The following is a 12239-nucleotide window of genomic DNA, read 5'->3' on the forward strand; positions in this document are numbered from 1 at the left end:
AATAATAACACTTTCTTTGCATGAATACAATTAAGTCGAGAGGTTGCAAAAATAAACAAATACAAAGAGGGGGAGGGGTATTAACAAAGAAAGGAAATAAAACTAAACATCAAAACGCGCCATTTCTTTCCACAAACTCCAAATACTTTTTCAAAATTAGAATTTGGAATCATCGGCATTTCTGGCCAATCACTGTGAGGAGATTTTGCCATTGAATTGGGACATGCAACTTTGTCACAATCACAAAATAAGTGAACCATTGTTTCCTCTTTTTGGTCACATAAAGCACAATTGGGTGATTTCTTCCAATTATTTCCAAATTTAGCTGTTAACCATGCCTGCCACGGTATACACAGTGGCGTATACCGGTATTCGAATCCGGGATGGAACATGGGGGGCCGGGGGGCGCCGGTTTTTGATGGTTTGTTTGACTGCTAACTAAAAGAAAGCATGTTTATGAAGACAGTATGGGACCGACGGCTGTAATTAAGTCCTCTCTGATGGACTGATCCGAACTGCGTCCTTGATGTTAGCGTGCAGGAGAGAAGAAAGGGAAATGTAGAAGACATAACGGGAAATTAAAAGAGACAGAGAGAGCATACTCTATTATCTCTCTTTTCCCGTATTTTGGGGACACAGATACACACATGTTTCTGTGTCACCAAACTTTCCCACTCAAGGAGCAAGGGGTATAATCCCCTCCAGTCCTCAAGTTACAGTCATCTGCCCCTCAAATTTTGACCATCTAGAGTACAGCGTTTTTTAACCGAGGTGCCGCGAGAGTATTTCAGTTATGTTTATAGTGGCGTAATGAGCAAAAAAGAATCGGGAGGCATGCAGAACTAAAAAAAAAAAAAAAGAAGAAAATCACGTAATTTCAGCAACATTTTTAAATCACTGGTATCAAATTAAGAGAAAAAAAACACGTTTGAATTTTATCGCCCCGAATTAAAATTATTTGATAATCACTTTGGATATTTTTTGTGAGGAAACAACATTTCATACAGAGCAAACTCAGCAAACAAGGTCCATGAAATCAGGCGCAGATCCAAGTCCCCCTCCCCCCCCCCCCCCCCCCCCCCCACCCCTGGTTAAAGAAAACAAAATTAAAGAATTTTCTCACAAATTAGCGAATTAGGCATTAAAAAAAAAAAACTCTTATAGTGGGGGGGGGGGTGAGATCGTGTTCCTAATAAAAAGAAAGTTTTCCAGGACTAGCTGACTAATGTCGCCCCATCTCTTTTACTGACAACGTACGATGGATCCGCCCTTAATTAGATCTTTCTGTTGGGCAGATAGAATTTAGCTTAATACTCAAATCAAGCGACATCGAAAGAAAGCAGGAAAAAATGGGCGTAATCATCCAAACCCTCTTCCAGGTACGAAAAGCTATACTACACATAAGTGCCCCCTTCATCTCTGATAAGTGCTCTTTTCATTTGTAATGAGTGCCCCTTATCAACTCTAATAAATGACTCTTTTCTCTTCTTATAAGTGCCCTTTTTCCTTCTTATATAATAATATTCCTTTCCATACAAAACGCTGTATCATAGTCAATAGCATTTGAAAATCGCTGTCACTGCCCTGCTGCGATATCTCAGTCACACTAACGAAACCGACCCCAGCCAGACTACAGACCGAACAAAAAATAGCCAAACATCGGTCGGCGTGGAGTCGGCGTGGAGTCGGCGTGGAGTCGGCGTGGAGTCGGCGTGGAGTCGGTATGGAGTCGTTGTGGAGTCGGTGTGGAGTCGGTAAGTCTGGGTTTAGCGGTGTGACTGAAGTATGTTATGGGCTATGCCATAATTGCCCTATGTATAGAACATAGATGTAACTGTACCACGGAATAGATTTGAATTAACTAATCACATTATCACATGCGTCATTTTTATCAGCAATTATGGCAAAATTAGTGGGAAACAATAAATAATGAAGATTCATATTTCAGATCCATCCATAATTATATCGAGACTTATGAACCTGTCTGGATTTTGTAGAAAAGATCAATGATGGGAAAATGCAAATTAAACTTTTACAAATTCACTATTAATAAACATGAAAATGGCCTTTGTTATATTTGTCATGAAACTAAAACAAGGCTGAAAAATTAGGAGTTTACATTTATAAAAGCCATAGACCACTCATTGGCGAGTTATAAGAAACTTTGCCAAGAGTAATCGTAAAGAGCAAATTGTATTTTGTTGGTGTTTTTTGTTAGTTGTTTAAAGTCCTATTATAAACGCCAATGTGATGTATTTATATTATCTTACGTTCGCCTACTCTCTCTCCCGGAGAGAAAGGAAAGGAAAAGTATAGTTTATCACTGCACAATATTAACCTTCATTTAATACTCGCACCCTGGTAACGGTCGACGCCTAAATTGGTACCCACAGCATCGATTGAACGGAAACTGTGAAACTCACTGAATCAATATTCAAGCCAGAGAAAAAGAAACAGCGCCACCTAATCATCAATAATGAATAACTTCCCTCTTTTATATACAGTACGTCCCAGAAAAAACGAAACCGAGAATAATCGATGTTTTATCATAATTTAATCACAATTATAAGTGATAAATGACACATATTTGTAAAGCTTAAAACATCCTCTTTCTTTTTTATGCAACTCTTATAATGCATATTTCACGCATGAGTGATTAAAATGAATTTGAAGAGAGGAAACCAAAAAGTCATTTGGCGGACGGTATCTGAATTTCAAAAAGAAAATCACATAAGTTGAGTTTCTGCCCTCTCATAATTATGAGACCTCAATCAGGAAAAATGAGCTAGGAATAAAAAAAAGTTTCCGTTTCCATTGCATTTCCATAATCTTATCAAACGAAATCGTTTTCACTGGCTGCCTGCCGTAGCAACAAACGGAATTAACAAAAGACGTTTCGTTGACAATCAGCTATGCATGAAGTCTTTCGCGGGGGGTCAAGGGGCGGAGCTTCCGAAGCTCAAGGGGTATGGGCATCAGTGGCGGATCCAGGAATTTCTTACGGGGGGGGGCACAAAATGGCATGGGGTGAATTTTGTAAAACGATGAAGCGACAGAGCAAGGCTTTAGCGGCGAGGGAGCGGAGCGACTAAGCGGGGCGGGTTTGGGAGGGGGTCCTGACCCCTCCCAGAGTAGGAAGCATTTGCAATTTTACAACCACATTAGACGCATTTTCAGGCACTTCCTGGAGTAATATGACGTAAAATTGCTTTCTCCTACCCCCTCCAAGAGTAGGGATCTTTTGCAATTTGAGAACCACATTTGGCGCATTAATGTCCACCGGCACTTCCTGGAAAAAACGAGGCCTTCTGATTGGTTAGAAGTTAGAGAAAAGTGATCTGTCACGTCGTGAGATGTTGTGCTTCGTTGCTGCACAATGCACAAAGACGGTGGTCCGGTACTTCACCAGTAGTACTTGCACAAATTATCTCGAGTGTATAAACTGTGTTGTTATCAGGGGCGTCGCTAGACCTTTTTCAGTTGTGGGGGGGGGGGGGGGGGTGTAGAGGCCACCGATTAACGAGAATACTAGCCACCAATAATATTACCAACAAGTATATTAATGCCAATGTCCCAATGTCTACAAATTTAACCCTATAAACCCGGGGCCAGGAACTAAGTTAATTTTCAATTTTCCCCTCCCGCGCGGAGCGCGGAACCTTTGACACTTCATTACATTATTCGAGAAAGAAGACGATCCGTTGTACCGTTCTCGACTCTTAATTTTTCTTTCGCCCCTCCCGCGCGAAGCGCGGAAGCTTTGACACTTTATTAAATTATTAGAGAAAAAAGATGATCTGATGTACCGTTCTCGACTCTTCTTCCTGTTTCTCCCCTCCCGCGCGAAGCGCAGAAGCTTTGACGTTTCATCTAATTATTAGAGAAAGAAGACGATTCATTATACCTTTCTCGACTCTTAAAAGGCCCATGGAATCGAAATACAAGTGTATTCCTGTTGGTGTGCAGTCCTGCATACATCTCATATTTTGATATGTAAACTTCTGAATTTGTTTCATAGATATTTTTTTTATATTTTTTTAAATATTTGTTTTTCAAACTTTCTAAGCTCCACCCCAAGAAACTCCAGATCTCATTCCCCTTGTGACATCATATGTCAGTCATTAATGAGCTAACTTGAGAAAGTGGTATGTATCTTTGCTGAAGTCGACCACCTGTTACAATACGTAATACAATAGCAACATACACGTTGCTATGTCAGACATGCTGTAGCATCACCAGGAAGACAAAGGCAATGATGATATACTGCACATTATGTATGTAAGCATGCAATTTTATTATGAACGTGTGCTAAGCTGAGGGAAATTACATACCATTGTCTATTCTAGAATATTAGTTTAGTCTGACCCCTGGCCCCCAAAAAAACATTATGGGAAGGGGCTTTCCTAAAAAGGGGGAGGAGGGAAATCCCGTCGTAAAACAACAATAGTATATGACTGTAATCATTTTGCATCGTTAGATAAGCTTCTTAGTGCTCTATATAGACTCTAACATTCTAAATCTATTTGTTTCACTCGGCCGCTAGGCTCTGTCGTAATTTTACTATATGCATTGTTTCAAATCACGGTACAAACCTTGTCTATCATAATTATAATTGGCGCCTGAAATATGGGGGGGGGGGGGCGGAAGACGCTTCTCTCTCATGAAGGAGACGGGGCAAAATCAATTTCACCGCCCCTATCTCTCACAAGACTAAAAAGGCTGATGTATCAGGCCACAAGTCTAGCCTATGCTCGAAAAATTATGTTGTTTGCCTGAGTGTTTGAAAGTATACTGTGTATCTTGATTTCATTTTCTAAAATTCATGTGAGCAATTTTTCCCTCGCGAAATAAGGTTGATTAAATTCCCTCCCCCCCCCCCCTCCATCCCCACTCAGTGTTATTTAGGGTACGCATTATGCGTGTTCCCAGCGACCCCCCCCCCCCCCCCCCCCCCCTTTCAGCAAAAGTCCGGTGTGTAAAGTAATACGGGTAGACCTTTTTCTTTTATCACGAGATGGAGAGTTTGGGAACACGCATGTTATCCCTCCGTTCACGGATTGGGGGTGGGGGGGGGGGGCGGGCGGGCCCATTCAATGCTACAAATCCAAATTCTCCCACGCCCGTATCACAGTTCGGCAATATATCGTGCTAACAGCGGAAACAAACGATTCCTTCTCCGGTCTGTTGATGAGCCATGGATGAGACTGATTGAATGAATGCTTTGGAAGCTTCAGGAATTAATAATTATCGTGCATGAAAGCTGAACATGAAAAATGTGTTTGTTCCCTGTGAGGTGCGGCCTCCACGGCGGTTGCCCCACCAAAGCTGTAAAGGTTTCAGTTCGCCAGCATCACAATACCATTCTCGTACTGTCTGTAACCAATTACTGTTTGCATATATGCCTTTGCGGCTCGATACGAATTATTTCATTCACCTGTTTACGATTAATGTACCCCAATCAGGCGCGTACACAGGGGGGGGGGGGGGGTTAACCCCCCCCCCCTTTGGATTTTTTTTTTTTTTTAATTATTAAAAAAAAAAAAATTCAATGGCTGACCTAAAAAGGTGACCTTACCCCCCTCCCCCCAACGGAGCCAAATGTCAAATTTTCAAATTTCGAGACCAAAAAAAAAAAAGGAAAGTGTCCTCTTACCGCCCCACCCCCCCCCCCCCCCCCCCGCTTATTCAGCGGCTGGCTGAGTCGTTGCGAAATTTTCGGCCCGATTTATAAATGTTAAACCCCCCCCCCCCTTTAAAAAAATCCTGCGTACGCGCCTGACCCCAATAGTCATAATTCAAATACATCACTTAATTGTTGCTCGGTATATAAGGACAAACAGGCTTTCCTTACCTAAAAACATAATGATATTGCTATTAAAAATTCTGACTGCAGGCATTGCAATACAGTTATTCATTAATACGTTTCGAGGTAATTAGAAATTTGGTTACATTACGAAAATGGTCTATTACTACTAGCTTGAATGTGTTGCCCTCTCCTTTGAAGTCGAGTCCTGTCTGTCCCGTATTTCAGATTCAAAATTTGGTCATCCTGCATGTCTAGACAATTGGGTTAAAAAACTAGTTATAGCATAATTCAACCTCCCCTATATAGTTTTGAGCCTCCGTAGTACAATGTTTGCATTGACATTGAAATAATAGAGTTTCTATGTACAGAAAAAAAAATATCAAAGGGCATTTCTATGTACAGGAAAATATCAATATCAAATCAAATGGAATTATAACAATGTGACCTCCCTTCCTCCTCGAGAAGTTTCGAGAAGTCCGGACGAGAAACAAGGAATTAATTTTACTTGGCCTATAAGGAGATTTCCTTCGTTTTGTTTTATCCCACCCTTAATATTGTTCTCTCTTTCTTTCTTATTTATCTTCGCCATTTTTTCTTCTTTCTCCCAGCAATTTCTTACTTTGCAATTCTACCTTCTATCGTGGTATCAATTGTTTCCCTCCCCACCGTGACAAGAAAGCTCTAATACGACAGAATAATACGAATGAAATTTGTTTACAAAATAGTGTGTATTTAAAGGTACTATGTCCCTTTGCAGCCAACCTCAAATTCTGTAGAACTTTGCAGGAATTATGAATATGTCATGTATGTCCTATCTGTGAAATTTAAACGTTAGCAGTGTCCTCATATTCAAATTATGCAAGGAAACCCGTTTACTTGCTAGACTTCACTGTTAGACACTATTGAGTGACTGACTGGCTTTTTCTTCTTTGGTTATAACATACATGAAAAGAGTTGTAAAGGGTACATGAGCATTTGTCTACATCAATATCCCACTTCTTGTGATGGCCAAGATTAAACTGATTGAATCTTTGCGCAGCATAAAACGTATGACCATTCGGTACAATTGTCTGAAAATCAAGACTATTACTTTTGGGCTCTATAGCCCTAAAGTCTATTTGACAACTTATAGTCGTTATTTTCCCACTTGTAGACATTTTCAAGCCCCACCTTTTTTAAGGAAGTTCTAAATTAGTATTATCTTTCAAATGCAGTTTGAATTTAACTTTAAAAAAAAAAATTGGCCTGCAAATGGGACATAGTACCTTTAAATCACAACGAAAGAATAGTGAAGAAGAAGGAAACACACATACACTTAGGAGAAAGGAAGGGGAGATGAAACAGAGAACAGAACGAAAGAAAATGAACTTGGAGCCACATAATCATTATCACATTAAAATTTTCATTTTAAATACAAATCTACCGATTTTGGAAATGCTTGCCTTGCATGCATACATTTGTGTTTAAATACACGTGATACAAAGACAGTGTTTTATATTAAGAGCAGATAAAAGGCCTAAATCTAACAGATGAGGTAATCATTCAATTTATCATTATGGTTTTCAGAATTGGATATAATTATCTTCAGTATCGTATATTACATCAGTCATCTTGTGGAGGCACGATGGCTCATTGGTAGAGCAGTGGATCTGGGGATCTGGTAACGGGAGGGTCCGGGTTCGAAACCAAGTTGATGCACTAGTGCCCTTTGGTATAGCATTAATCCTCAAGTCCTTCGGGGAGGATTTAAAGCCGTCGGTCCCCTAGTTGCTAACTTACATACACGTGCTTTCTTAGTAAAAAAAAATAAACAAACTTTTATGCAAGGTTACGTGGTAGTCATTAATAGCGACTTTCAGATTTGCGTGGACTGATACGTGCATTCAAGGCAGTAAATTAAAAGGACGTCGATCGTAGCAATCCACGTTGTTGTTCGGCAAATCTAAAAGTCCCTAATGATGATGCATGCACGGACCTGCTTGTGCTTCAGACTTTCGCAAACAATAATCAATCGTGTAAAGACACATTTCGAAAATGCATGTGAAGCGTTTGTATGTAAGCTCATAAAGTTATATTTTGTGCTTACCTCTTGTCATTATAACGTGTTTCTAATAATGTATGATTGATAATGTTCGTTTCAGGACTTCATTGATCAATGACCTTCCTCTCCTCCCTTTCTTTCTATCTCTTTTCTCTCCTCCCTTTCTCTCTCCTCCATTCCTCTCACTTTCTCTCCTCTCTTTCTTTCCTCCCTCTATATCTCTCCCTCTCCTATCTTTCTCTCTTCCCTTTCTCTCTCTCCTCCCTCTCTATATCTCTCCTCCCCTCTCCATCTCTCCTCCCTCAGTCTCTCTCTCTCTCTCTCTCTCGATCTCTCCTCCATTCCTCTCACTCTCTCTCCTCTCTTTCTCTCCTCCTTCTCTCTCTCTCCCTCTCCTATCTTTCTCTCTTCCCTTTCTCTCTCTCCTCCCTCTCCATATCTCTCCTCCCCTCTCCATCTCTCCTCCCTCAGTCTCTCTCTATCTCTCTCTTTCTCCTCCCTCTCTCTCTTCCTTTCCTCCCTTTCTCTCTCTCTATCTCTTTATTCTCTCCTCCCTTTCTCTATCTCTCTCTCTTCTCTTCTCTCCTCCCTCTCTCTATCTTTTTTGTTATCTTCCTTCGTCCCACTCTCTCCTTCTTTCCCTTTCTACTTCCCCATCTTCTAAGACAATATTACAAAGCTGTAGAGAAAATAAAGGGCACACATACATTTAAAAAAAAAATCAAATACTCAAAGCATTGGTTTATTCAATCAATTCAAATTAATTGCAATAATGATTAAAATGCTTGAACAATCGATTTTGCATTTTCCCCGAATAAAGTCAACATTTACACGTATAAACGTAATTACATTAAAGGTATTACAAAGTTTTGGGAAATCCTGAAAAATGGGTGGATAGTGATTTTTTACAATTTTGATATATTTGGATGCCCCTGTGTATGTATTAAAAACACCAGAAATTTTAGCCCCTAAAACACTTCTGCTTTCGAGAAAAATTGAATATAAAGATTTACCGGTGCTCCCGGTAAATTGTGATAAATTTCAAATAGCTTCTACGGCCGTATAATGGTAGCTGCGACCATGAAAATCTCAGAGTATGTAGTTGTGGTATATAATTTCCGAACGAGAATAGCTAATCGTTCGATTTTAGTCAATAAACATTGTTTTATATGTGTGTGTGTATTGGGTTTTTACAGACGTGTATCAATCAGATATGATTATTTACGTCTGGGACCGACCTTTTAACGTCACCATCCGAAAGACGTGACTCAGTTTCGAACCTGCGTCCTCGGCTGAATCAGTTTGTAACTTCCACTTTTTAGCTGGATTACAGGCGCACGCCTAGTTGACCTTGAGAGGGAGCTATTCAACATAAAATGTTTATTACTTACAATTTCATAACTTTAGAGTCGATTTTGACCGCGACAACGATCACTGAATATTGTAGGATCGTATATGCTTCCAATATGTTCATTTGAACCAAATTCATGACCCCATACCAAAACTTTGTATTACCTTTAATGTTACTTTACATCAATAAAACCTGCTAGCTCTCACAAATTCATGCACGTACGTCAGATGCACATGATAAAAATATCTACATATCCAAAAATTAATAAAATGACACAATCAAAGAAGTAATGTTTGCTGGCATCTTCACAAATATCGTCACATCTTGTGAAAAAGTATTCAAAGAACAATGCCAAGTTCTTGGCGATTTTTCTTATTCAATTTCAAATTCTTATTTATTCATTTTGCTGACCAATGGTTAAAATTGTCAATAATATATATATATTTTTTAAAGTGCAATTCTTGTATTTATAAGTACTTTATTATTTGTAAGTACATCAATTTTTCAAAGAGTAAGAAGCTTTTACTTTAACAGTGTTTGGTTAACTGTAGTAAGAAATCAAAGAACAACCAAAGCTACATGTAGCTTATTAAGGAAAGTAAACATAATACAGAAAATGACAAGAAGTTTCTTCAGACAGAATAGTATGAATGAATAATGAAAATATCAAACATAATCATTTGTTGAAGGGAGACAAGCAGAACGCTTATTTAAAGGTAAAGACCAGTATTGGAAACGCCCCAATTTCAAAAAATGAAATGGAAGCTCTCACTACCAATCATGTGAAAGAATATGTTTTGACTAATACATGATAAAAAATTTGCCGGGAAACCGCCTACTAATTCATATATTTAGTAAATTTGTTTCTCTCATGGTCTGTGAGAGATATAGGGTAGTCCCATATACATCTTTCTGTGTATAGTGCTTGTAACTTTATGAAGAATGGGCCAAATTTCTTATCATGTTGATGATTCCAGAACCTTGCAGTACATCTATGATCAACCTTTTCTGATCGATTTCACAACGTTTCTTTCACAATGCAATCGCATGACCATAACTGGTCTTTAGCATTAAATGAAGGGAACTCACGCACACACACACAGAGAACAAGAAAGGGGAGAAAATAGAACAGAGAATGGATTTGGTGTCACACATCACATTAACAATGTTATGGAAAGTCTCATTTTAATATGTAACTGAAATGTTTGCCTTGTATGCATAATTATGTTGAAGATAAAACATGATACATCGTAAGCCATGGTAAAAGATAATGGCCATATAAAAAGACAAAATGATTACATTATTGTATCAGGGGTATACGGTAAGAGGTACCTAGAATTTCACTCATGACAGTATCATCCTAACCATTTTTTTCTCAGTGTGAACAGGGTGATGATGGGCTGACACCTTGGTGTGAACAGATCCAGTCCATTGCAAACTGATGATAAATCTCCCTCCAGCCAGGTAATTTTTTTTTAAAGTGGTACATTGTATAGGTAATGGTAAAAGATAATGGCCAAATAAAAGGACCAGATTAAAATTATTATTGATATTAATATTATTATTATCATCATTTCATTATTATATCAGGGGTGCGGTAAGAGGTACCAAGAATTTCACTCATGACAGTAACATCCTAACTATTTTTTTCTCAGTGTGAACAGGGTGATGATGGGCTGACACCTTGGTGTGAACAGATCCAGTCCATTGCAAACTGACGATAAATCTCCCTCCAGCCAGGTAATTTTTTTTAAAAGTGGTACATTGTATAGGCCATGGTAAAAGATAATAGCCACAAAAAAAAGACCATATAAAAATAATTATTGATCCTAACCATTTTTTCTCAGTGTGAACAGGTCCATACAGTACAAGTCCATAGCAAACGGGTGATGCATATCTCTCATGCCAGCAAATAAAATAAATATCGCCCGAGTGTGGATAAGTGCTTTAAACTTCCGGTTCAAGTGTTCTACAAACTCGTTAAAAGGTCCTTCGCAACAATCAGTGTACAGTACGTCTATCTCTAATACACAATTAACAACTAAATTCTCATACCCTTACCAAGGCCTACCGTATGTGAAACATTGATTTGTCCTGATTTACATTTCGTGAGAATGTGACATATTAAGGCTTACATCTAAAAGTATTCAACAAAGGCCCTTATTCGACCAGTCCACCTTTTAATTCGTGAGTTATGAAAAACACAAAAACATTTAAAAGGTGTTTGAATAGTTTTGTCGTTAACTGTACATGCAAACGCTCTGCATACATCCTACAAAAATACATTGTACATGTAAATATTCATTCATGTACTGTACATAATTATAATGCATCCACGTACCTTATGTATAATGCAGCCATGTAAAATATTAAGGCACATGCACATCAATAAAGGGTTAAAGGTAAAGACCAGTATTGGAAACGCCCCAATTTAAAAAAATGAAATGGAAGCTCTCATTACCAATCATGTGAAAGAATATGTTTTGGTCATGATGATAAAAAATTTGCCGGGAAACCGCCTACTAATTCATATATTTGGTAAATTTGTTTCTCTCATGGTCTGTGAGAGATATATGGTAGTCCCATCTACATCTTTCTGTGTATAGTGCTTGTAACATTACGAAGAATGGGCCAAATTTCTTATTATTTTGATGATTCCAGAACCTTGCAGATGCTAGATGCTAGATGATCAACCTTTTCTGATCGATTCCACAACGTTTCTTTCACAATGCAATCGCATGACCATAACTGGTCTTTACCTTTAAAAAAAAAAGTTTAGCCATACCGGTAATAGAGAACTTGAGTCGGTGCCATTTTTATACTCTTGCCTTCCCCACAATGGAAAAAGCAGTAAACTACGATACTATGTATGAATCAATACACTGCACAATTTTGAGGCACTGCTTGGACTGTATGTATTTAAACCTATGGGATAGATGCGACTTGATAGTATTAGAACTTTCAGGGCTATGGCCCCCAGGAAATTAAACCAATTACAGTCTGCATCAAGCCCATAGATTTAACCCGAGTATCTAAATGCA

General features: G+C 38.7%; 1 long non-coding RNA gene across 1 annotated transcript; it reads right to left on the reverse strand.

Annotated features, from left to right (window-relative positions):
• Positions 1-10338: 10338 nt before the first annotated feature.
• LOC105443157 lies at positions 10339-11671 on the reverse strand. The gene is made up of 2 exons (XR_972650.2): positions 10807-11671; positions 10339-10530 (listed from the first exon to the last, which is right to left on the reverse strand). It is a non-coding gene; the product is annotated as an uncharacterized LOC105443157 (long non-coding RNA).
• Positions 11672-12239: the final 568 nt, after the last annotated feature.

Source organism: Strongylocentrotus purpuratus, unplaced genomic scaffold (genome assembly GCF_000002235.5).
Source record: "Strongylocentrotus purpuratus isolate Spur 01 unplaced genomic scaffold, Spur_5.0 spur5_contig_866, whole genome shotgun sequence".
NCBI lineage: Eukaryota > Metazoa > Echinodermata > Echinoidea > Camarodonta > Strongylocentrotidae > Strongylocentrotus > Strongylocentrotus purpuratus.